At 48.9% G+C, this 27,601-nt stretch overlaps 1 protein-coding gene across 1 annotated transcript in view; it reads left to right on the forward strand.

Annotated features, from left to right (window-relative positions):
• Nucleotides 1-251: 251 nt before the first annotated feature.
• The window catches only part of LOC147706907 (epoxide hydrolase 1-like), a 243,490-nt gene continuing 216,140 nt past the window's right edge, over nt 252-27,601 (forward strand). Inside the window, exon 1 of the mRNA XM_086926167.1 lies at nt 252-364. The gene's annotated coding sequence lies outside the window, so the exon portion shown is untranslated. The remainder of the gene's footprint in view (nt 365-27,601) is intronic.

Raw genomic sequence — 27,601 nt, forward strand, 5'->3', positions numbered from 1 at the left:
CGAGTCACGAAACAAGGCGAAAATGAGTGAACAGGCAGTAAACGGAGGGGATAAGCGTGTGCGGGACACTATTCCACATACAAACATTAAATAATGGTTTTGTTCCAAGTTCGACCGTGCCGGACTGTACAGTCTGTTCACGGAGGACGGGGCTCTCCGGTTTCGACTTTCCGGACATGGAAGAGTAGGGCGGGCCTGCAGGCGGACCGGCTCCATCCGCTGCGGGGCGGGCTCGGCTGGGCGTGCCCCGGGCTGGTAGGGCGGGCTCCGCCTGATCCCTCTTCGCTCCCAGCAGCCTCCCGCGCACAGGCTGAGGCTCCGGACGGGTGCATCGTAGCCGGTCAGACCTGGGAGCTTCCAGCAGGTAGTGAGAGCCGGTGGGCTGGGGAGGAGGGCGGGGGCCACTGGGAGGCTCCAGGGAGCAGTGGCGGAGGGGCAGCAGAAGCCTCCAGATGCCTGCAGCACTTATTCGTATTCTTATTATTTATCACTATAGCGCGTGAAAGTGTGTGTGTTGTGGCTAGCGCAGTCTCAGTGCTTGGACTCCAGCGGCTGACCACCTCCATCCTTCTGACTGGATGTTTCCTCCTGGTGCACGCGTCTTGCACTGTACATCTGTGTAGCACGCTGCACCGTCTTTGGTGTGTGGTTGGAAGGGTCCTGTCTTTGTTGTGATCCTGTGCGGGAAGTGTTACCTTCTCGTGCGTGGGTGAAGGCCACTGAGGTGCGGTTCTCGTGTTGTGGGACACAGCATTTAGCAGAGTGCGAGATGAACAAGCATTTACAATGACAAACTTTTTATTTTATGTGTTGGTTTTGAAAACAAATAAATAAATGGCACTGTCATTTACAATGCCAATAGCTTAAGCTCTTGCAAATGCTCTTGCAAATGCGACACCTATTACATTTGCACACACACACAACAGAGCCACACACAGGCACACAAAACCACACAGAGCCACACACACACGGAGCCACATGCACACACACACGGAGCCACATGCACACACACACACGGAGCCACATGCACACACACACGGAGCCACATGCACACACACGGAGCCACATGCACACACACACAGAGCCACACGCGCAGAGCCACATGCACACACACACGGAGCCACATGCACACACACACAGAGCCACATGCACACACACACAGAGCCACACGCGCAGACACAGAGCCACACGCGCAGACACAGAGCCACAAGCACACACCCAGCCACACGCGCACACACAGAGCCACACACACATACACAATTGCCTCACCCACCAAGCTTGGGAGACCGGTTCTGTGGCTCTGCCCCAGCTCTTGGCCACACAGCGGTGGGGGCAGGCTCCTGGGACTCCCTGCTGAAAAGAGGTTAGAGGGCTCGTGGGGAGGCGGGTGGAGCAGCGTACCAGGGGTGGTGGAGGAGGGCACCCGGAGTGGTTCAGGGCACCGGAAGTGGTTATAGGGAGCACCTACACACTTTACAGGCCGTAGCAATGCACGGGCTCTCCTGCTGGTCGCGGCTCGCAGACCGCGGCCCGCACTTAGGCCCACACCCGCCTCCGCAGCTGCAGGCCCAAGCAAGGCTGCTCCCCCACTCACCGCAACCAGCTCCGGCACCACTATCTTCCCGCAGCAGTGAGTAATGCCTCGCGCTGCACCTCGCCGATAACACCAGGCCTCCACACAGAGTCCCAGCTCTGTCGGGGTCTTTGCAGCCATTCAGGGACCGCTGAGCGCCCACGAGGCATGTCTCTCAGCAGCACCGCTCCAAAAGTGAAATCTCCATCCGCAGGGCACTGGTCACCGTCCGTCTCCAACTCGCAGCGGGGCAGCGCTGCGGACCGGTTCACCACCGAGAGATGGCAGCCGCCATCTTGCGCCCTCGCAGTCCGAGCACTTGTTAGATCTCCGGCACACACAGCCTTTAACAGGCCGTCAGCAGAGCGCTTTGCTAAGCTCCCACCGTTATCCTGGGAGACCCCGAACAACGTCCAACTCCTGCACCAAAATGCTGCGATGTAGATGCGGGTAAAATGGGGAATGAAGACAAAAATTACACCGATGACCTGTGTACCCGGCACCCTGTACCGCTGCCAGTGCCTCTCCCGGAGACCGTTAGCTGCCCGGGAGCTGGGACGTGGTAGCTCCGGGCACACAGCCCAGGAGAGAGGAGGGGAAGGAAGGGCTGGGGCGGGATTCAAGCAATAAGGAAAAAAAAACACACCAGCCCAGAGAGCCCGGCGGCGAGAGTGTGCATGGATGCTGGGTGCTAGGCCGGCGCCTGCCTGCCCATGGAGCGTCGGATGACTGACACCACCAGCAGCCTCTGCCCTGAACCAAGGTAACGTCTCCAGCATTTCCATCCTGCGAGGGTGGCGGGTGGAGGGGGCGTGAGACGCGCTTCAGCTCTATCGCTGGATGATATTTTATTACACTAAATTTTGGTTTAACAATTTAGGTCTGAAACACTTTTGGGAGAACCCGGATCTATTACCTCCTAACTCGAAACCAATACTAAAAAGGGCCTTTTGGACTTATATTACAAATATGATCAAAAGTGCCTCAATTGGTGGGTCACTGGTTACAAAGTTTCTTACTTTTAAGGACGAGCCTTTTTTTGAGACTTTTTTGGATGAAATAGAACCGCCACTCGCAAAAACTCTATTTTTAAAATTTAGATATGGCAATCTCCAAATAGCCTCAATTGTGTCTCGTTGGACTAGTGGTCCAAATACTGTAAACCCAGTAAAATATGAATTTTGTCCCATGTGTGAAGGCCACCAAAAGGAAAATGAGCAACATATCCTATTTTTCTGCCCAGTATATCCTCAGGCTAGGAAAAAGTGGATACAATCGATATGCCTTGCGCTAGGCGTGAGATCATGTACTCAGGCCCTAAGAATCCTCTCCACTAACACAACACAACCTATAATATTTAGTGTTAGCAAATTTTTGTATAGCATTTTCTTCCAGAGGAAAAAACTGGGATATCCTCTGTATATGGAACCAAATCCAGAGATAGAATTGTTAGATTTTTAAGTAATTAGTGGTGGGCTACTGTTGAACTTACTGTCATAGTATATCCTTGTCTCCATTTTATAAATGAATTGTTTTTACCTATGGATTTTATGTTCCTTGCTGTACAGTTTTTTTGTCTATGTATGTATTGAATTGTTTCTTTTATGGTAAACTTGCCGAAATAAAGAATTAAAGATTCGAAATTGGCTGATAAGGCTGAAGCCACACAGAGTATGAGCTCCATCCTTTCGCCCATTTCTGCCCCAGCGTCTTTTTTCCAGCATTAAAAGCGAACATAGATCGGCTGTAAGCCCCGTCCATTTCAGACTGGGGGGCTTGTTTTTGACTGAGGACGTCACTGAGAGAAAGAAACGAAAAAACATGCCCCCCAATCCGAAAAGGACGGGGCTTAGGATCGTCACTGGGACCTCTTCTCCAATGGCTGGCCGCTGTTTAGGAAGCCAGCTAATGGAGAAGAGGGGCGGGGTTTACCCTCGCTACTAAGAGACATAAAATCTCGCTAGCGAGACTGCGCATGTGCACAGCCTACGCTAGTCGAGACCAAAAAAGTGTGAGACTGGTGCACCGGTTCCAGAAACTTGGCAGCCTTGAGCTGCTCTGCAGGTCCTTTTATGGCAGAACTCTTTAAACTGTGCCTTCAAAGAATGCCTTTTAGTAATGGGTAATCAGACTGTACCTAGTGCAAACATTTTAATAAGTCCAGTAAAAGGACACGTTCCCATTGGTGTAGCAAACAAGTGTGAATGGCCGACTGCATCCCAATTATGACTCTTATTTTACTAAAGATGTATGGGGGCTCATTTTCTTTGCTCGCATTAGGTCTGATGGCACCCTTATTGCAGAGCGGCTGCAGCGTGTGGGAGATCCTTTCTTTAGGTCGAGCCTGAGGCATGCAGTAGTGGAGTACAGAATTGAAGCCTTGCCCACTCTCCGCCCATATTTGTAATTGGCTTGCGTCATTGTCCTTCGTAAAAGCTGGCTTCCAATTCATTATTAGGCTTATTAGTCCCTCCTTGGTACCGCCTTGTCTGTATTTGTAAACTCCCATAACGACTGGACCTTTTACTGGTGGTGTTACATGCTCTGCTTTATAAGTTGGTGAGCACTATTTTATTTAATGCTCTTCCCCTATTGCACCCACTACCTCGCAGCATGCTGCCCGCTTTTATTGTAATGTTTACTAAAGGCGGTCCTCTTTAACTATATCGGTCGCGTTTCTTTCCTTCTTTCTTTTAGCAGCGCAGTCCGCATTTATCAAGCACACTTATTTATTTAAGCAGTGCAGTCTGCATTTAGCGACCGCTCTTATTTATTTATCTTAGCAGCGAGGTCCGCATTTAGTGTCCGCACTTATTTATTTAATTTGTTTACTGACACCCATGCAGCGCTTGCACATTCATAGAGGCTGCGCCCCTTTCTTTACGCAAACGGCCGACATTAAAGGGAAAGCGCAGCTTGGGCACTTTTACCATGCAAAAAAATCTGTTTATCAACTTGACAAACATGCTTTTTTTGTGAAAACCCCCATTCTGCGTTTTCACTTTACTGTAGGACACGCCCTTCATTAACGTGAAAGCGCTGCATGGGGGCTAGTAACATTTTGAAAAATAATATTTGCAATGCAATAGGTCCTGCATTTTCGAGAGTTTAAGCTATTGCATTGCTAATAGCTTAAACTCCAGTTAATGTGAGACCTATTGCATTGCAAATGCTTGTTTTCTGAAAGGGACAGAGAGTCTGTTTCAAGAGTGGAGTGATGGTCAGGCATGATGGGAGAGGGTTATGGGATGCAGATGTGTCAGTCTGCTACTCTGGGCCGCAGCCAGTTGGTGCAGTTGCAATAGTGCTCAGTAGTGTACGGAGCTCTCAACACCCCGTGCACTGGGAGTAGAGTTTTTGGTCAATTTCTATGGGGTGGGGGTGTATGCGATGCCTACTGGTGGCCTTAGTTGAATGAAAAAGCTCCAACCTTCCCTTTGAAATTACATCTTTTTTTTGTATTTGTGATTTAAATAAAATGTTTCCTCATCTGTAGATTTTTCATCAGTGTAAATAAAATGTTTCATCATCTCTGTATTTGATGAATGTTTGTTGTGTCTGTATTTTTGTGTATTGCTTTGTGGTCCAAATCCTTGAAATGGCTTATACTGGGGTCCCTGGCATTCAGTAATTACTCTGTGGTAGTCCCCTGAGTCCAATAATGTTTCAGTGGGGGTCCCCGTAATCTAGTAATGATTTAGTGAGATTGCTCAGAAGTTAAAGGGTTAAAAATCACTAATGCAGATAGTTGGAACCTGCAATGGTGGACTAAATTCGAGTCCTCCTTGGCCAGCGGCATGTGGTAGATCTTTTCAGTTATCGATGCCTGTTCAGTTGGTGATGGGTGGTTTATTGCTGTGGAGCGGTACAGTACTGGGTGATGGGCGTGGCCTACAGCAGTGTTTTTTTTTTTTTTTTTTTTTTTTTCTTTTTCCTTTTTTTAAACCTCATATTGCGAGAGAAAAAAAAATGTGGATAATGAGGTCTTCGGGGGAGTTGACGGTCTATTCGGTATGTATGCCTTCACTGCCCCGGATCTCTGCTGAATATTTCCAGGGGAGTTTCCCAGCTTTCTCTCAAGACCTGTCCGACTTCTCCTCTTTACCTTTATCCAACACAATAATTCCAAGGATCTGTGTTGAGCTAGCCCTAGAGCTACTCGGCAGAAATCCAGTCCTGCCTGGAAATTATTGTCTCTGCTTTAATCATTGGTAACCAAAAAAAAGAAAAAAGAAAAAAAAGAAAAAACGAAAACGAAAAAAGGAAAAGAAGAGAAATACTGGTCATGGCACTAGAATAAAAAATCTTGATGATTACTCAGGAGTAAAAAAATGTACCCAAATATCCCAGTACTGCATTCTTTTTGTACAATTCCCTTTCCTATCCAGCCTGCATACTCTAATTACAGAGTTTAACCAGTCCTCGTATATTGGAGGTGTCGGTTTTATCCAGTTTATACAGATCTCTCTTCGTGCCAATAATATCAGTGTAAACATTAGCTTTTCCTGAAGTTTACTCAGTCTAATGTTATTTGAAGCAATCCCAAAAATATTTTTTTTTTTTTTTTTTTGAAAAAGACTTTTATTGCAAAAGTTGCCAACTGTCTGAAATCAAATGTCATTACAGTCCGACCATACAGTGCATCAACGTGTACACAAGTTACAAAGACAGATTCGCAGCGCCTAATACACAGCCGGTGTGCTGGCATCCCGGAGGCCCAGCGGCGTCACTCAGTGTCACAACTCAATCAAAAGCAAAGCGATCTTGCACTGTTGGTCCCCAGCGTGTCAGCAAGACAGTCGATAGGCAATAAATGGAGGCATAATAGTGCAGTCTTTCATGAACCAGGGAAGGACAAGTAACCAGAAGTAAGGAAAGGGAAAAAACTAACCTAATCTACCCCCAAACCCCCCCCAGGCCCACCCCGTGTGCTATTGAGTACCGTAAAGGAGTCCTAGTGTCTCTTCCTGCCTACGTAATGTCGTGTGCGTACCGTGTATATTCTGCACCCGCCCCCCGCTAGCCCTGTCCCCTAAGCCATGTCACACCCCTCCCCCCGTCCCCGTCCCATACCTACACCTTCCCTGTGCCCACCTCCCCCCAGAAGAACATTAAAGCCCCTCCTGCGGCGAGTGACTTCGCTCCAGAGCAGTATCTAACCCCTCATCCTGTGGGTCCACCTCCTCCGATATGTCACTGTCGTCCACCTCCCCCCTTTGTTGGTACTCCTTGTAGAGTTCCCAAAATGACTTCGGTCTACTCCTGGGCGGCAACAGCTCGCTGTACACTTCCGTCTGTGTGCAACAGTATTGGAGATCCCTGAGCCATCTCGCCTTTGTGGGGAGAGGACCGCGCATCCAGCACGCAGCCACCACCCTCCTGGCCAGTAGTAACGCCACGTCCACTAATCTGCGCAGCGCAGGAGCCAACGGCTTGGAGAAGCCCAGTAGCGCGAGCGCCGGAGATCTCAACAGAGGTTCCCCTATAATTTGTCCCAATTCCGCGAAAACCTCCTCCCAGTACGCACTCACTCCCGGGCACAGCCATGCCAAGTGTAGAAAATCAGCGGACCCAGTCCCGCAACGCTCACACTCCGGGGAGCCACGTAGGCCATAGCGGTGTAACCGCTCTGGAGTATAGTACACTCTCTGCAGATATTTGAAGTGCACCAAGCGGTGTCTGCCATTGAGCGAGACCCTGCGAGTGTTGGCGCAGCAGTATTGCCACATGGCGTCGTCTATAGGGGATTGCAGATCTGCCTCCCACGCCGCTCTAGGGGTCGAAGTAGGGAATGTCTGATATGAAGGCCCAAGCCTGTAAACCGCTGAAATCAATTTGGCCGGTGTGTTCGTTCTGATGACGTACGTCAGTTCTGGGACCTCTTCAGGCTCCTGTAGTGCGGGGCCCAGTATTACTCTGCAGGCCGACCGTATCCTGTGGTACTGAAACTTCTGCAGCAGCGATGGGGCCGGGGCGACGGGAGGGAGCTGTTCCCAGGTTTTCAGCGTTCCATCCAAGAATAGGTCCTCCATGGTGTGCACTCCCAGGGCCTTCAAAGCCTCTACCACCCCCCTCTCATTGAGCGGATCTAACCACAGGGCCCAGGATACCGACATCCGCGGGGAGTACAGCAAGGGGCACCCCCTTTCTCTCTGCAGAGCTCGCCACGCATGGTTCGTTGCTTTAAGCGAGTCCATGCGCCCGATTGCTCGGTCCGTAGTGAGACAGATCGTGGCGGGTAAGGGAAGAGGATCAGCAAATAGCTTCTCCAGGATGAGATGCGGAATGCGGGCATCCCCATGGACCCAGGAGTGTAAATGGGTCGCTTGCGCCACCCGGTAATAGCGCTCCAGGTCCGGCGCCCCCAGGCCCCCCTTTTCACACGGGAGCATCAGTGTCTCCCATTTAACACGAGGTTGCTTCCTGCCCCAGGCAAGCTTAATCAGTACCTGGTTCAGGCGTCTAAAGAACGCTTTCGACAAGACCACCGGTATATTAACAAAGAGGAAGAGAAACCGGGGGAGTACCACCATCTTCATAAGGGCAATCCTGCCCATCAATGAGAGAGGGAGCTTGATCCAGGCATCCACATCCTCCTCAAGCTTGGTGAATGCGACCCCATAGTTATCGCGGATCAGGATCTCTGGGTCCGTGTGGAGACGGATGCCCAGGTATCTCACTGAGTCATCTGTCCACTGTAGAGGATATTCCATCTCGAACGGCTGCGTGACTGGGGTCAGGGGGAAAGCAATGGACTTATCCCAGTTCACTTTGAGTCCCGATAGCGCCCCAAAACGTACCACCTCCCTGAGAATTGGAGCTAGGTTATTGACCGGGTCTCGGACGTACAGTAAGGTGTCATCTGCATAAGTAGAGATGCCAATCTTATATGTGGGGAAGCTGACACCCTCCAGGCTATGATATTCACGCATGGCGCACGCTAATGGCTCAGCAACCAATGCATACAACAGGGGGGACAAGTGGCATCCCTGCCGGGTGCCTCTACCAATGAGTATTGGTGCCGAAACTCTGTCGCCGACACGCAGGCGGGCCGTAGGGTGGTGGTAAAGAGCCCCAATTCTCTGAAGAAACGGCTCTCCCAGCCCCAGTTTGCGCAGGACCCTAATCATGAACGGCCATTCGACGGAGTCGAATGCCTTTTCCATGTCTAAGAATATTGCCAAGGCGGGGTTCTCCTGTTTCACATGCTGCATCGTCCCCAGCACCGTGCGGATGTTATAGGTTAGGTTCCTGCTGGGTACAAAGCCCGATTGTTCCGGCGCCACTAAGGTCGGGACCAGCAGCGCGAGTCTGTTGGAGAGGACCTTCGCGTAGAGCTTCGCATCCACGTTCAGCAAGCTGAGCGGACGGTACGACCCACATTGGTCCAGGGGCTTCCCCGGTTTCGGGATCGTGACCAGCAACGCTTCCCGCATCGAGGTCGGCATTACGCCCTCTTCGCAGATCGCGTCAAAGAGGGCAAGCAAGTGTGGGAGCAAGAGGTCCTTGAAGGCTTTGTAAAAGCCTGCCGTTAGGCCGTCAGAGCCCGGGGCGCTCCCCGAGCGCATGCCACTCAGTGCATCCAGAATCTCGTCCTCATGAAAGGGGGCCATCAGGAATTCCCTGTCTGAATTCTTAAGGAACGGCATCGAGATGTAATCCAAGTAATCGTCTATCTCGGCTTCCGCCCCTCCCGCCCTAGCTCGGTACAGGTCCGCATAGTATCGGCGGAACGTCTCTAATATTTGGTCCTCCTCGACCACTCGAGTGCCCCCCGGAGTCCGCAGTTCATCTATCACCAATGGTTTACGGGACCCCTTGGCCATACGCGCCAGCAGAGCCCCCGGTCTCTCCCCCTCTCCAAAAGTCCGGGCCGTGGCATACTTCCCCATATAGAGAACTTCCCTATCCGCAAGCGCGTGATATTCCGCTAGCGCGGGCGCTAGGTCTTGTCCCGCCTCTCCCCCCGGGTCCATCAGCCGTTCCCTCTCCAGGGCAGCTATCTTGCCCTCCAGCGCAGAGAGATCTCTTCTAATGGAGCGCAGGACACTGGAGTGTTTGGACATGGCTATTCCCCTAATATAGACCTTAAAGGCCTCCCACACGGTAAAGAAACTGTCTACTGAGTTAGTATTGGTGGCGAAAAACCTTTCAATGTCTTCCGCTAGTTCCCCGCGGAAGGCGTCATCAAGAAGCGCGTAGGGCGGGAAACGCCAGGTATATGGCGGTATCTCCTTCCTAACAGTGGAGAGACTGAGCAATATCGGGGAGTGGTCCGATAGCGTGCGTGGGAGAACCGCACAGGAGCTGATGCCACCCAGCATTGAGGAGGAGGCGAGCCAGTAGTCTATCCTAGTATGTATGTTGTGGTATGCGGAGTAGTGCGTGTAACCGCCCTGCGTAGGGTGCTTTTCCCACCAAACATCCACCAGGTCCAGCTTCGTCATTTCCGCTTTCATGTAGATAGCTGACGCAACTGGCCGCCTTACGGGGCCCGCCGAGCGGTCCCTGTCTGGGTCAAACACAAAGTTGAAATCACCCCCCCATAACATTTTAGTGTGCGTGTGTGACCTACATGCAGCTGACAGTGCTGTATAAAACTCCGGGCTATCATGGTTAGGGCCATAAACATTTACCAGGAGCAGGTCCTGCCCCCTCCCCGTGCACCTAGCCACTACGTATCTGCCCTCAGTGTCCACAGTTAGTGGGGTAAGTTTCAGTCTCGAGGCAGGGTTAACCCAGGTGATTACACCGCGGGCGTGGGAAGTGAAACCCGCTACTGCTATATTTCCTACCAACCCTCTGACCTTTAACATCCTACTGTGTACAGGCAGGTGTGTCTCTTGTAGCATGGCCACATCCACTCGATGCCTATTCAGGAAGCTCATCACCTTCCTCAGCTTCCGATGATCATTCAGCCCTCTCACGTTCCAAGTTAGGAGGGACAGCGCGCGCCTCGGTCGCGGGTCCCCAGACTCTACAGCAGCAGACATCTTAAATCACGGCGCATCGTATTGACTCCATCGGGAGATGTCGGACAACCAAGCAGTACATCATCGCTCAAGTCAGGCAGACATCCACCCAGCACATTCTCACACATCATTCGCCAGTTATCAACAGCAAACCACGGGCCCTCCGGTTCCCAAACAGCAAACCCCTCAACTTTCGCCCATCCACCCTCCCCCCTGACCCCGCCCCACCCACAGCTGACCACCCCCAACCCGGCCAGACAGCACCCCCCACATTTCCCCATCAACACAAGTGCCCCAAAGTAGCGGGCAACACTAGTCCCAACTCCCTGGTGAGTTCCTCAGCCAAAAGCACAGGGGCAAAGCGTGCCGAGACTACGTAGTCACCACCAGTGGTGCAAAAGTTCACTTATCTCCAGTTCCGTCCCCCCGCATTGCCCCCCTGTGTTGTAATACCTCAGACTGGATTCACCTGGTTCCCCCTCCGCCCCCCCACCCGTTTCGATCATATCCCAGTGATCACCTCACCAGCTTACGTGAATGGGACCATGAACAACAATGCAGCATGAGTCATTGCGACGCGTCGCTTGCCGTCTCTCGGCCACTGTCTCTAGTCCAGGCCGCAGCCCATAACCGGGAGACTCCGCGTGCATTCATAGTACATCACACAGCAATTACACTCTTACTGGGAATACAGTCGACTTGGCGCCTCAGTCCTGTTCCTCCATAGTCGACACTTCCTCCGAGTCCTCCCCGTGTCGCTGTCGGTGTTCCTTGCGTTCCTTGGCCCAAGTTTTCAGTGATTTCTGCAGTTCCTTCGGGTCCGTAAAGAAGTACGATTTCCCGCCGGTGTTAATTCTCAATTTGGCCGGGTACAGCATCGCATAGTCTAGGCCCAGCTCGCGCAACTGCTTCTTATGCGGTATGAACTGGCGGCGTTCCTCCTGTACCTTGGCCGTGAAGTCAGGGTACAACGATATCTTCATGCCGTCCACCTGTAGTTGTCCTTTCTCCCTGGCCAGTCGCAGGGCCGTGTCCCTGTCCCTGTAGTTTAGGAGCTTGGCAATTATGGGCCGGGGTGGCAGTCCGGGTTGGGGTTGAGGGCCCAGAGTGCGGTGTGCTCTCTCCACTATGAACATTGGGGAGAAGGCCTCCTCCCCAAGTAGCGTTTTCAGCAGGCGTTCCACGTAGAGCTCCATCTTGCCTGTCTGTGTCGATTCCGCCACACCCGTTATGCGAATGTTCGATCTACGGGAGCGCGCTTCCAGGTCCTCGGCCTTATCACGGATCACTTGGAGCAGCCTGCCGAATTGCCGACGGTCTTTGTCCCACTCGGTCTGTGCCTCCTCCGCTTCCGTGAGCCTCCGTTCTGCCATGTCTAGGCGTTCGGCGTGTTTGTCCACACGTTCCGCCATGCGGTCCATGCGGTACGACAAATCATCGATCTTGGAGCCCACCGCCTCTATGCTGTTCTGAATGCCTTTCTCCATCGCCGCTAGCAACTCTCTAAGGTCCGCAGGGGTCGAGGACGCCGCGGCTCCTTTCGGGGAGGCATCCGCCGCCTGTGACTCCGGCCCCCTCGTTTTCCGGCGGTCGAACGAGAGTTTCGCTTGTGTCGCATCATTTTTCCCCATGTTGGCGGTCCAGTACCAGAGCTGATCTCACCCTGGAAATGCTCAGCGGTAGCCGCGGGCGTAGAGTAGTGCACACTCCACAGTCCCCGCTAGCGAGCCTAAAATGGCGGCCGCGTCGCGGGAGCGACCTCAGGAGTGCCCCTCGTGTCAGGGTGCGCCAGCCACCCAGTGCAATGTCTGGCCCCGATGGTGTACAAATGTCAGGGTCCCTGCAGACGTATCCTCCCTACGCCTGTACTTCCAGATGGGCCTTGGTGGGCTTGCGGGTCGCGCCCCGTCCCAGTATCTGCAGGCTGCGTTCTCCGGCTCCTCCGGGTGTCAGGGCCGCACGTCAGGTGACGTCGTGCGGGCCGCGCCACAGGGCAGGCCGCGGCTTCAGGCCTGGTCCGCACCTCTCTCCGTCGCCAATCTTGCGCGGGTCTTTACCCACTGCCACCGGCACTCCGGGCCACACAACCGGGTCAGGGGGCCTCCGGGGGTCACCAGGCACCGAACCCAGTCAATTCGGCATTAAGCAGGATAGTTTGAAGGATTTTTAAGGGGCTTCAGCGAGGAGCCGAAAGCTCACACGTCCGCCATCGACGCCGGCTAGCTCCGCCCAATCCCAAAAATAATTAAAGAGGTACTTACAGTTATTGGGGTTCTCATTAAGGCCGAGAGTGTCTTACCAATTTCTTGCCAAAATTGCGCAAGTCCCGGGCAATGTTGAAACATATGAGTATCATCTGCCTTTTCCTCGCCACATTTACTGCAGGTTTTTATTGATGCGCCTTTAAACCTTGATAATCTCTTTGGAGTCCAATACGCTCTATGTATTGTGAACAGATGATTTCTTTTTAGAGCAGCGGGTTTTACACATTCCCAACATAATTCAGAGGATTTTTTCCACATCATCTTTAAATCAATTTCTTCGTTGGTAAACTCTCTTCTCCATATTTTTTCCGATATTGATTGATCTTCTTCTCCAGCTCCAATTAACGCCCAATACCATTTTGATATTTCTTTTGTTATTATGGCTTCCTTTGTCATTTCCTTTTCAAAATTTCCTGGATCTGTTGTTTCTCTCAAGATGGTGTTAGCCCAACTCTTCAGTTGGTAATATTTAAACTTCGACACTTTCCCATCCGTTATTGTATGTAGATGTTCCCATGATATCAATTCATTTTCACATAAAAGTTGTCCCCATTTTTCAAGACCTAGTTGTCTAATTACACTGGATAATGCATCTTTGAGACATTCTGGTGTTCCAGGTGAGTCCCAAATTGGGGCCATATTGCTATAATATGGGATCCTCAAGATACTTCTGAATTGCGACCATAGTTTGACTGCATTAGTTAATAGCTTCAATTTTACTTTTTTAAAGAATTTTGGATGGCCAAATTTGAAAAGGAAATAGTCTTCTCCATTTGTGATATGTTGAAGGAAACTTGGGAAATTACTGTGTTTCATTAGCAACGTTCTAAAGTTTTTAAACTGAAAAGCCCTGCAGTATTCAATAATGTCTGGGCTTGCTATGCCCCCTTGATTCTTTCTTCTCCTGAGTTTGTTCCAAGCAATTCTTGTGCTTTTTTTCGACCAAATAAAACTGGATAATTCTCCTTGAATTTTCTTTAGGGCAGTTTTATTAAACTCCAACGGAATTGTATTAAAAAGGTATGTAAATTTGGGGATGATAGTCATTTTTACTGCGTTTGATTTGCCCAAGAGGTTTAGTGGTAGACCAGACCATGTTTTAAGAAGACTTCTCATTTCTTTTGCTACTAAATTTAAATTTAATTGGGGAATTTTGTTGAGATCTTCAGTTAGCATGATCCCTAAGTATCTTATTTTTTCCTTTGAAAAAGCAGGTTTAGTCGTACAGTTCCAACTCATTGCCTCTGTTTTATTGATATTTATCAAGTAGCCTGAGACCCTGCCAAAATTATTCATTATTTCCTTAATTGGTAGTTCTGAGTTGTTGTAGTTATCTGTGAATACCATTAGATCATCTGCATATAAAGCCACTTTTTTCCCAATTTTTGTATTTAAACGGTGTTATTTTGTTATGATTTCTAATTGAACAAGCTAAAGGTTCAATATATAAATTGAAAAGTAACGGTGACAAGGGGCAGCCTTGCCTCGTACCCCTCTGAATAGTGATGTTACTTGTCAAGCTCCCGTTCACTATTATATTTGCTCTAGGGTTTGAGTAGATTTCCTTCACCATGTGAGCGAAATTAATTCCCAAGTTGTTTTTTTCTATGACGTTATTTAAGAATTGCCAATTTACGCGATCAAAGGCTTTTGCCGCATCGTAGGTGATGATCGTGAGGGGTAGCTGTTCTGATATGGCTACGTCTATTGTCGCTATTAATTCATGTGTTATTTCTTGAATTTGTCTGCCCTTTATGAAACCCTTCTGATCCCGATCAATCAGGTTCGGCATTAGCTTTGATAGTCTTTTTGCTATTATGTTCATGAATAGTTTATAGTCACATCAGTGTAAATAAAATGTTTCATCATCTCTGTATTTGATGAATGTTTGTTGTGTCTGTATTTTTGTGTATTGCTTTGTGGTCCAAATCCTTGAAATGGCTTATACTGGGGTCCCTGGCATTCAGTAATTACTCTGTGGTAGTCCCCTGAGTCCAATAATGTTTCAGTGGGGGTCCCCGTAATCTAGTAATGATTTAGTGAGATTGCTCAGAAGTTAAAGGGTTAAAAATCACTAATGCAGATAGTTGGAACCTGCAATGGTGGACTAAATTCGAGTCCTCCTTGGCCAGCGGCATGTGGTAGATCTTTTCAGTTATCGATGCCTGTTCAGTTGGTGATGGGTGGTTTATTGCTGTGGAGCGGTACAGTACTGGGTGATGGGCGTGGCCTACAGCAGTGTTGTCTTTCTTATGTGAGAGAGTGTCGAAGTATAAGGAAATTATAATGTAGTCTGCATGAACTACAATCGACTGCCCAACTGCGGCGTGTTAGTGTGTGTTATACGTATTGTAATGTAATTACCTTTTAGATCACGTTTACTACCCTATATGAGGTATTGTAGTGCTTTTTTGTCATGTCAGATTTCTTTAGATTTGTTTGATTGAATTGCAGCTTTACACTTATGTGGGTATGGCCATGCAAATAGAATTATCTCTGTCAGTCTTAGGCTCCCATGTGTGTTAGTGAAGATTGTTTAAGTGGTTCGGGAATGCTTGCTTGCTTGAATGTATTCTTTCTCTGTGAGATTACTGTTGACTTTGGGCACTGTGTCTGGCAGGGTGACTTCATTTTCTGCAATTGTATTAGCTTTGCTCTATCAGACCCATGAAGTCCAGTGTTCAAAAACCCACATGCACAACTCCATTCAGCCAAAAATCTCATGCAACATAATTTTACACCAGCTTAGTGTGCCACTGCAGAGGAAGTGACCGTGTACTGGCACCATCAGTTGGGCTGGCAGTCTCCCTGGTGCTGTCTCTAAGGATGCCCTGGGGATAGTGCTTTATTTACAACTGTCTCTGGGGTATTATGAGGCTTTTAGGGCCCTCACATACCCGGATGGGTGTCATGCTTCATCATTGGGCTGCTTTTCGTTGGGTCGCCGCTGCAATACCCGAAGGACTCCCAATGAGGGGCACTTTGGCAGAGATCTTTTTTCCAATAACCATTTGGTGCCATGGGGGTGAGGGGCCTGGTGAGTGCACATGATAAAAAAAAAGTGTTAAATAAGTGAGTTAAAACAGGATTGGGAGTGCCAGCAACAATTTTAAGTTCAGAATGTCTGCTTTCTGTTTGAAGCCACGATTTATCCAGCTTTTCTGATTTCACTTTTACAAACCAGCCAGTAATTGAGAATCTGGCATTCCTTATGTTAACGCTTTGTTTTTACTTCTCTATTTTCTGCAGTTTTTAAATGGCACAAACTCGACCATGTGGTATTGGAGCGTTTTACATAAACACAAGTTATAATATTACACAAGGTCTCAGTCCATGTTTATAGGCACGTGCAGATAACGTGATTTGCCCATGACAGGCTTCTATAGAGGGAATGCCGAGACTAGAGCCAGATTCCCCAGCTCTAAAGGTGCAGCTCTGGCCATAATGCCACATCATGGGTAGAAGGAGGGTGGCAAACAAGTCACATGAAAACTTGGCTTGTTACAGGCTCGAGATTCCAACTCAGCTGTGGAACTATGGGAGAGTCAGACAGCGAAGACTTAATCCTTTTTCCGGGATGCTTGATACCCGAAAGAAATGTATATCTGTGTAATTGGTTAATCAGCATATTTAAAGGCTGCTTGGGAGCCAGTGTATATGGCTTAAATTGATAGAATCATTTGAGGCTCCTTGGTGTATAAACTGTGTTCTTTTTGAGAGGTACTGTAAGGGTTTTATCAGCTGAGCTCTGAAGTTTGTTCTTGTAATAGAAACACATAAAAAGAGGTTTGCACTAGGTACAGTATGATTGTGTATTACTAAAAAAAAGATATTTTTTATCACGCTTGTTTCACCCTAAACTCTAAATCCCTGCACATTTGGTGGCAATTGTATACTGTATGTAATACAATTTTAAAATAATCTTGTGCATGTTCTCTGTTTTCAGTTACATGCTGGGGCTTTGTAGTGCTATAAACATGGATGCTTCTATTCCCTAGTACACCAATCAGGATTGACTTAGTGACGGTCTGGTTACACGTGCAGACAACGGGCCACGATCAAGTGCTTTGGGGTTTCTAACTCTGTCTGAAAGTGGGTCGAAATATTTGCCCACTCTCCTCACCAATTTAAAATACAAACCGCTGCCACTGATAGGACAGGCACTGTCCTAGAGGCTGCCATGCTTTAACAGGTTGTCCCTCTCCCTGGTACTCCCACTGGCTTCAGGATGGCTCTTGTCCTTGGTCTCTCGTTCTGGCCTGGATAATACACTTCTCTCCTACAGGCTAGGACTGTAACTTGCCCTGGGCTGTCACTGTCCTTGGACCTGTTCCTTTTTGGACTGTCACACCATCTCGCCCCTTGATCTTTGAATAGTCGCAGTCATCTTCTAGGCCCCATCCTTCACCCTCATCCCTTAATTGATGTCAAGAGATAGTCCCACTTTGGTGAGATTTATTTCAAGTTTAATCTGTCCAGTAGTGGCGTCTGAATAGTTGGGGTTACGCAAAATGATGGGAACCCATCCCCCCCGAGCAGAACGTGAAGAGGGCCCCCTTGTTCTACCCTTTCTCCCAGATTTTAATTGCTCTTGGGCTAAATGTGCCCCCGTCCAATACCTGAAAGGTGGCGAGGCCCTTGAATAGTTGGGGGGGCTCTACTTAAGACTAAGGGTGGGCGTAGTTCGCGAAGTAGCGCTTCGCGAAGCTATGCGAAGTGCACTTCGCGAACTTCACGTACCACTTCCTGAGCTGCGTAGTAGCATGTTCGCACTGTGCAAGATGTGTTTTCAATGATTGCACAGTGCGGACAAGCATCCAGCACTGTATTTGTATTTAGGGGTGCTTATAGAGCGCACTGACACCATGGGTTTCCTGGCGCTGGTTGGAAGTAGAGGGGACAGAGAGACTAGCCAGATTGGGGAAAGAGCCAAGTTTTTAAGGATTTGCGAAAAAGAGTTAAAGAGTTAGAAGTTTTTAGAGAGAGGGGGAAGGAGTTCCAAAGCTTGGGGGCCAGGTAAGCAAATCTCCGGCCACCAGATCTACAAAGCTTGTAGGGTGGAACAGTCAAGAGATGAAGGTGGGAGGATCTAAGATTGCGGGATGAGCAGTAGGGTCTGATTAGGGATTTAATGAAGGCAGGGCAGGGGCCAGCTAGCGACTTAAAGATAAGGCATCCGATCTTAAAGGCTGCCCTGGAGATGACTGGGAGCCAGTGGAGTTTGACAAGGAGGGGCCTAGCGGATTGCCACTTTGGAATCCCTAAGGCCAATCTCGCCGCCTGATTCTGAACCACTTGCAGTCTCGCCATCGATGTTTTGGGCAGACCGTGGTAGATCGAGTTAGAAAAATCTAGGCGGGAGAGGACAAGGGCCATGATAACCTGCAGGAGGGCATCGGGTGTAAAGAGGTATGCCACTTTCCTGATCCTGCGCAGTTGGTAGATACAGGAGGAGACCACGGTCCCTATCTGCGGCCCTAGGGATAAGGTGGAATCGATGGTGACCCCCAGGCTCTTCACCGAGGCTACGGGGGTGGGAGAAGGGCCCAGGTCCGCTGGCCAGAATTGGGGCCCCCAGAAGATAGCGCTCCTGCCGGGAAGGAGGAGCTCCGTCTTTCCGGGATTCAGCTTTAACTGATTTTGGCCCATCCACTGGAGAATGTGGGACATGACTGCCTGAAAGTTGGAGATAGCAAAGGGGGAATTGAGAGAAAAGATGAGTTGCAGGTCGTCTGCGTAATTGAACACAGTGACGTCCCACTGCCTCAGAGAAAAAAGAAGGGGGCGAAGATAGAGATTGAAAAGAAGGGGGGACAGAGAGGAACCCTGGGGGACCCCACAGAGCGAGTGCTCTCTGGGAGCCCTAAAAACGCCCAGGCTGAGGGTCTGAGACCTACCACTGTGCAATCATTGAAAACAGCATCTTGCACAGTGCGAGCTGTAGTTTTCTGCTGCTCGAGTAGATTATTACTCGAGCTGCAGCTTTCTCAACACAAACTCGTAGTTTCTCATTTCTCATTGAGAGCGGTCGCGAGCATGCGCAACCATTTACAATGAGAAACCTTACCTCCCGCGTTGAGAATCTCGCCGGGCTGTCATTTTGCTTGCTCTCGGTCGCTAACATGACGTTCAAGACCACGAACAAGAAAAAAATGAGCGCTGCACTACGCGTGTTCGCACTGTACTACGTGCAGCTCGAGTAGTGCGAAGTTGCGCAAACTCCGCAAGCGTAGCGTAGTGCTTCGTCCAGGGTCACTTAAGACACAGGACACAGTTGAGCGAGAGGAATAACGCCAGTGACGCTCTCAGTGGAAGGTCCCACTTCTTCCCGGAAGAGAGGAGAGGTTTGCCCCTCCAGTTACTTCAACGGCCCTTTGTTTTCTCTGTGTTCATTGTATGCCGATATATGTAAAAACACACTCACTCACTCTTTCTTACTTTGAATGGTGGATGCTGTAGCCTGGCGTGTCGGAGACATTTCCCTCATTAGGGTTTTTGAAAGGCCACAGAAAATGTTACTTTTTTACCAAATGCATATTTTATCAACGAGAATATTGCGCGAAAGAGTACATAGGGTAAAAGTCAAGAATGAAGCCGACATGGGAGTAATTAAGAAACATTCTATTTTTCTTGGTATTTTCTCACAAATAGCGGTCTTTTAGGTTTCGCCTATTCTCATTCGCTTGCGAATGTAATAGGCGAAAATTCAAGTAATCCATTCGACTCGTCAAACCTTCGGTTTTTCCACAGTGCATGTGAGTCACGTGACCACAAAAGCCGGTCACGTGACCACACAAGCACGCGCATCTCCCTAATCCGCCTGCCACACTTCTCCTCCCCTCGCTCGCATTCCCGCCCCCCACCAGGCTCTCCCGCCCCCATCCGGTTTCCCTCCGCATCTTCCTAATCAGCCTGCCACACTTCTCTTCCCATCGCTCGCATTCCCGCCCCCCCACCAGGCTCTCCCGCCCCCATCCGGCTTCCCTCCGGCCATTTGCCAGGAGCTCTCCCCCTCCCGCAACTTGTTGTGGTTTGTTTCCTCCCACGGAGCACCGCCCAATTACTGGTATGTTTCTCGTTTTGGGTTACTATTTCTTCCTGATAGTGTTTGACCAGCCCTCCTCAGAGTGCTCTTTCTTTCTCACTCTCTCCAAGCGCGCTATTAAAGAGGCCTATGAATCTTGTGCTTCTCTAATTACTTTGACTTGAAAGTGAGAGGATTTCATGGTGTGGCTTGCCTGTCCCCCTAACCCGTCCCCGCTTCGCGGTGTGAGCAGTCCCCTCACCGCTTCTTGTTTTAATTATTCACGCTTGCCACAACCAGCCTCTGACACACACTCGGCTAAGGATACACATGCTGACAAGCACTTCGGTTGCAAAAGCGCCAGGCTGCCTCTGTCTGTGAGACGTCATAGTCTGCTCGCCACAGTTTCCCCTCTACGAGCGTGTAAATTGCAGGGCTGCGGCCGCTTTCCCTCCAGACAAAATGATCGGGGTATGCTTCTCATAACCACCACACCCTCAGGCTCTCCATCACTCCTATACCATGTGCTTCTGTGCACTCATTGCTGCACAACGTTGTCTTTCCTGTGTGACTGTCCCTCACCTGTATTGCTGTCTCTGCAGAGACCACATACAAATAACACCACCCACTCTCATCACACACACACACACACACACTCCTCAGCAGAAGATACACAAAACGCATCACTGTGATAGAAGACCAGACACAGACATACAAGCACACGCACTTGAGCATCACTCTTCCGGGGGCATGCACGCGCTACCACAGTGGGAGGCACAGGACCAGCATAGGTGCTCGCATCAATCACTGCATGAGGCGCACACTCCACTGCAGGATGCACCAGCGCCGCTTCCAGAGGCGGCTCAGGGGACAGCACCAGTTTTAGGGGGCAGCCCGTAGTATCAGGTCGTGGTGTTAGCTGTAACTAGGTAGCAGCACTGTTATAAGCTCTATGGTGTATGTCACCGTAACTGAGTGTGATTGTAAAAAGGTAAGAATTCTGCCACCTACTATGGGGTGCACCGCACTGCTCTCTGTGCTGCTGCATGTTGTGTTGCAGTCCATATCATTTGTTTTCTAACAGTACATACCTCGGTCATTCGGATACCGGGACTCCTAGGCCTTAGCTGTGCAGCTGTCTTTTTGTGCCCTACTGCCGCTATTTGTTGTGTTGCTCTCTGTGTGTGCTCTGCAGCTGTCTGTATGTGCCTTGCTGCTGTCTGTATTTGCTGTGTTGCTCTCTGCGTGCGATGTGCTGATAAATGTATTTGTTGTGTTGCTCTCTGTGTATGAGTTGCCTGTATTTGTTGTATTGCTCTCTGTGTGTGACCTGCTACTATCTGTATTTGTTGTGTTGCTATCTGTATGTGTCCTGCTGGTGTCTGCATGTGCCCTGCTGTTGCCTGTATTTGTTATGTTGTTCTTTGTGTGTGCATGACACCTGTCTGTATGTGTCTAGCTGCTATCTGAATCTGTTGTGGTGCTCTCTGTATGTGCCCTAATGTTGTCTGCATTTGCCTTGCTGCCACATATTTTTGCTGTGCTACTCTGTGTCCTGCAGCTGTCTATATTTTTTGTTTGTATGTTCGCTGTTGCTGACTTTATGTGCCCTGCTGAATGTAGTTGTTGTGTTGCCGTCTCTGTGAGTCCTGCTGCTACCTTTCTTTTGTTGTGTTACTGTCTTTATGTCCTCTGCTGCTGTCTGTGTGCACCCTGCTGCTGCCTGTATTTGTCTTGCTACTTTCTATAGCACTGCTGTTGCCAATAGGTTTCGCCTTTGGAAAGTTGGAGCTATTGGTTTTGTAAATGACATTTTATATTTATATATCGTTATTGGCATTGTCAATAACAATATATAAATATAAAATGTCATTTACAAAACCAATAGCTCCAACTTTCCAAATACGAAACCTATTGGCAACGCCAGTGCTTGTTTTTGTTGAGTAACCAGCATGAAGAACACATTTAGAGCATTAAAAAAAATATAAAGTAACATTGGATTGTTTTGTAGTTTACATTACTTTCTTAGTTCTGAAATATTTTATCTGAGGCTTGGATAGCAGTCATTTTCCTCTGGTGACTATTCTCTCTGTTTTCTAAGGTCATTCAAGTGCGCCTTATCTCACACTGAAGCGATGACAGATTGTAAGTGTATAGTTATAAACTCTGAGCAAGGATAAAGGTCACAATGGAAACGTTTCCGATCCCATTGTAAAAGCAACGCACTGAACCACCCACAGGTTCCACCCATTGCTTAAAATACAGAGGCCAGGATAGCTATCTCGCTGCGAACATTTTTTGCATCAAGTAAAGATTTTGAAGAACCAACTTATGTACTAATGGGTAGGTTCTTAAAAATCCAAATCATAGTGGGTCGGAAGCAACCTATTTCATAAATATTATTAGCTGTGACTCACTACGATTGGATGCCATCACAAGGATGGTGGCCTGCTGGGGTCCACAGACCACCCTGTGTGGGATCACAGTTCAATAAAGAAAACTTTAAAACTTTTTTTTTTCTTTTTAAACATTCATTAAAGGAAGGGATTGCAAGGGACCCCACCCGTCTATGAATGGCTTATTGTCCCAACTTTAGAGGTCTGGAACAGCTCCTTTTCCAATTCTATGAAGCTAATTACCTCTAATTGTTTAAGGTTCAAGAGGAGGGGGATAAAAGAACTATAAATAGAAACAACCTCTTGTCTAACCTATTTAATTTGATTCAGGCAACTGCTCTGCTACTCTTCATTAAGTGTACAGCTCCGATACAAAGAGAAAGATAAAATGGATTTTCATATGAATTCTGTTTTATTTATATAAGAACATTCTTTATCTTTTTTGTTTTTATATTTCTATTTTTGTATATAAAAAATTGTTTTCAAACAGAAGACATAACAGTCAGTTATTAACATCATCATACAATGAGCAAAAACATTATTTTCAAAAATTCAAGACATCGCATCCTATTATTTCTTTGACCATAAGAATTAGAGAAAGTTAATAAACCCCACACAAAGAAACATCATAACACAGGTGAAATCAAATTCATGCTCTCACAACCTTTCTCACCAATCAATCTTCTCAAGCATACTAACTGACATATCGTGCAGAAAAGTTCATAAAATAAAGGGAACATAGGAAAAGCACATCTGAGCTGTTCATAACTTGGCCTATTGGAAGTATATTCAGAAAAGGGGCATCAGTCCATCCTTTTCATTCCAAAAACTTTTTTTCTTTAACTGGTTTCCTGGTATTGGAATTTTCAGATGTGCGTAGCTGGCCTACGTACGTTTTGGTGAAAAGATGGTATTATCTCCTTCATCAGGGCCGAAAAGAAACAACAACGTCCAAAGAGACACGTGGGGGGTCTAGGTATATCTTTAGTATCAAGATGTGTTTAAAAAAAACAGAGGATGTAGCACTAAGATCTGTAGGTGGGCATCCGTTATAACACTATAAATTGAGCTACTGATGGTGAGTGGAAGAGTTATCCTGAAATCACTTTTGGGCGTCAAAAAGCTTTGATGCTGACCGTCCCAAGGAAGATACATCAGAGGGCTTCCAAGTGTTGCCTATATTCAATTTCTGGTAGGCAGGACATACGTGTTACAATATTTGTGATCAAGAGTTCTCTTTTAATTTCGGTATTGTTATAGCCGAAATGATGCATTTATCTGTAACAGACGCCAAAGTTCCGCCATTGTATACACATCTCTCGGGTCAGAGTGCTGAATCAAATTAAATAGGTTAGACAAGAGGTTGTTTCTATTTAAAGATCAATTTCCAACCCATTATCGGGGTTAGTAGAAAGTTAAAAAGTGGTTCAGTATATTCCTAAAAGCAGTGGTTCTGTTGCAAACCCTGAATCGGTCCATTTGTGACTGAAAAACTGCTTAGTACACCTGGCCCTGAGAATTATGAGGGCCACTGTAACAAAAGTGTTCTAGTGATATACACCAGATGGGCATTAACAAAGCCAAAGTCGGGCTTTCTGATAAAACACAAGTACAGACAACACCGTTGGTACACATACACAAAGGCCACTGGAATTATGCGATTGTGCAGCTGTGGCGTTATTCCCATCATTTTTTTTGTGAGTCTTTTTTTATAGCCTGAACTCGACCTGAAGATATCGGGGCGCTTTAGAGGAGCACCAGTTGCGTTACAGACTAACACATACATTTTTTTAGGCACAGGTAGATTTAGTGATTTGCTCAGAATCCGTGCAATGGAATGCCATTTGCAAAAGTTGACAATCACCTTTCTGTTGCTTATTGCTGTATTTAGATTTTAAACCTGTATTAATGAGTTGCAACTAATGAACAAGCAATGTTCAGTGTAAAAATGTCAAAAGAATGAAGTAATACCATTACAAAATGTGCCGTTTTATTCCGCATAATTTGCTTTTTCTTGCCACATAATTTACTGAACCTAGAGGCATAAATTGGCCTTCCTCTGCTGCAATATTCCAGTGGCCCTGACATACATGTACATTCACATGCACAGAAGATATACAAAGCTGCACACATTCTCACCCGAGAACACCACGCATGGACATGCACAGACGGAACATCCTAGAATAAGTAAAGTATTTTGTGGTGTGTAACTTGCATTAAGTTATACGTGATAATTCACATCTCAGATACATTTGTAACTTCGGACCTGCCACATTGAAAAATGGAAGTAAAAGGTAAAATAAGCCACCTCGTGAGCTCTCTCTGAAAATTAGAAACTGCGAAATATGCATAAATCCAAATAAAATCTCTAAATTCAGATTTCTGCTTTCCGTTTGAACTGCTTTATTATGTATCATAAAAACTGCTCTTCAGAATTTCAGTCATTCAGCGATTTGTTGGGTAATGCTGCCACTGTGTAGTGTCATGCAGACACATTCCCATGGCAGCAAGCACTGTAATAAAAAAAAAACAAGTTATTACTCAGGCTAGTTGTTGTGAAACTTAAATTAGGAAGGCAGTATTATATTATATAATAATGTAGCAGTTAAAAAAAATCTAAACTAACATGAGTTGGCAGCTCCTATGAATGCTAGTTCCTTCCCTGTAATTGAATCTCTTGGGTCTGAGTGAATTACACCCTTCTGATGATAGGTCGTTGCCATGGCCTCAGGAGAAAGTGCTACAGCTTGTGATGGTTTATATTTCTCTCGTGTTTCCTACTACTGAACCAGCCAAAGACACAGAGCCATCGAAATGCAGTCCAGGTGACTCGCACTCAGAGTTTTGAAACTAAGTCTGTGTAAAAAAAAAGGACCTCGAGTCACGACAAAGAGGATTTCATCCGCCCGCAGAGATTCAAGCAAACTGCCGTTTCGAGAACCTGTCCATTGCTGCGACATAACCGGCACGGATAAATGTGGTGCCGCGAATAGACGGCTGGACCAACACGCCAAATCTGTTTGACGAAACGCGACAGTGTTTGATTTTTGGTCTTCATTGAAAATTCTCAATAACTACGCCTGCCATATAAATATATTAGGTCACAGTTCAGCTGTAACTTTTTGTGGAGCTACCGTCCACATTCTGTCCTGAAGATGGTCTGATGGTTTTATTCCTTTGACAGACCGAAACGTCGACTCAAACATCTATCTCTGTATAACATTTATTGTTGGAATGACATAGAGAAGATGTCAACATAGCTTTGTGTATAGGTTATTTGATGTCGCCTTACATACTATGTTTTGTTGCTTTCCCCTGACAAATTTTAAAATACATATATATTAAATACATGAATTTTTTTTGGAAGATATTTTTGCCCGGTGTATGATTCATGGTTCTATCGATAAATTGTGACTATATTGTATCTCTATTTTGTTTTGTTACAAAGCTGCAAAATTGGCCTTGTACCAAAATCGGCTGAAAAACCGGCCCCGGCAAAGAGCTCGGCGGCACCTCCAACCCGCCCGAGTTGAGAGAGGGGCCGGCCGAGCACTTTGCCAGGGCCGATTGTGGTTCCCAGTCCGGCCCTGACCACCACTAGCGCAGCCCCACCTCAGCCGCAACTCAGCACCAACGCAGCACCACTTTAGCATTCAGAGCAGCACTAACTCAGCATCACTGCAGCATCAGCTTAGCGCAGTTCCAACCCAGCATCACTCAGCACCACCGGAGCACCCCCTCCATCTCTCGGCGTCGCCTCCCCATCTCTCGGCGTCGCCTCCCCATCTCTCGGCGTCGCCTCCCCATCTCTCGGCGTCGCCTCCCCATCTCTCGGCGTCGCCTCCCAATCTCTCGGCGTCGCCTCCCAATCTCTCGGCGTCGTCTCCCCATGTCTCGGCGTCGCCTCCCCATGTCTCGGCGTCTCCTCCCCATGTCTCGGCGTCTCCTCCCCATGTCTCGGCGTCGCCTCCCCATGTCTCGGCGTCGCCTCCCCATGTCTCGGCGTCACCTCCGCATCACTCTGTGTCACTGCCGCATCGTGTCAACGCCATATCACTCGGCATCACCTGAGTATCACCGCATCAGCACAACACCATCTCAGCATCACCAGAGGAGCGCCACCTCCTCATCAGTGCACCACCACGGGGCGTGGCCGGCAGCATGAGCGCCGAGCTCCTCTAAGGAACCCGGCATTTCTCCTGGAAATCGACCCCCCCACACACACACACACAGCTGCGAGGGTTGGGGAACCGATGGGAAAGCTGGCCTGGAGGGTCCCGGTGAGCTGCGGTGGCGACCGCGGGGATCTTGGAGTTAGCCCCGGGATCACGCTGATTGCGAGGGCGGCTTCAAGATGGCGCGGCGTCCCTCTGAGAGGCTCCTGGCCAGCGCCACCGGCAGTGAACCGGTAGCGCATTGCCGGGCTCTTTGAATCCCGGAGTGCAGCAGTTAAGGCGGTGACCGCGGGATAACTGTGGCGGCGCACAAGCGGGAGCCTCGGGAGCATCAGCTCGGCGCCTCCAGCACCGGCAGGCACTGCGGAGTGGATCGGCACCTCAAGAGAATCGCTGGTGGCAGCTCTGAGGGACCGGAGGCTGAGCGGCAGAGGGCGGCCCGCGCCGGCTGGTGCTATTGGGGTGACTGCATCACGGGGGGCTATTCTCGAGCTGTGGATGCTGGGCGGCAGCTGCCAAGATCAAGTGCTGAGGAGGACGCCGGATGGCCTTGGGGGCTGCGGACTGAGTGCCGCCGGACAGAAATAGGCGGCGGGTCTCTTGTTGGACCTCTGCTGTGAGCTGCGGTGAGTCGTGGGCGCCCTTGCTCGGAGGCACACTGGAAGAGCCTCGTGAAGGCGGTGGCGAGTTGGAAGAACTGTGGCCCTGACTGGGGGTGGGGGGGGCTGCCCGTGGACTGCGCTGGACATACCCCCGCCTGGGCCTCGCAGTGGATACGGGGCTTTCTCCTTGGTGGCCTCCCAGACCGAACTGTGCACCGGTCTGGCCTGGAGGGGACGTTGGCCGAGTGCTCTGGCTGCTGTCGCTCTATCGGGGCCTACACGGATCCCGCGTCGGAATAGACGGGCCCTCTAGAGGTGCGGCGAGATGTGGGTCTTGACGGACCAGGCGGAGTGGAGGGGGGCTCCTATTGGACTCCCCGGACCTGCGAGCTGTCCCTTGGGATAGCACGGTGAGCATCAAGAGACCCCGCCGCGTGGCCATTGGAGTGCTCCAACGATCGCCGACATGGGCAAGCCCCGGGGAAGGAAGGAGGAAGACCCGATGCACCCTGACGCCGAATCCCCGCCTCAAGATGACAGGGAAACACAGGACTTGCCGTGCGATCCGGGCCCTAACTTCAACTGGATAAGATTC

This window comes from Lissotriton vulgaris, chromosome 6 (assembly GCF_964263255.1).
Source record: "Lissotriton vulgaris chromosome 6, aLisVul1.2, whole genome shotgun sequence".
NCBI classification, from domain to species: domain Eukaryota; kingdom Metazoa; phylum Chordata; class Amphibia; order Caudata; family Salamandridae; genus Lissotriton; species Lissotriton vulgaris.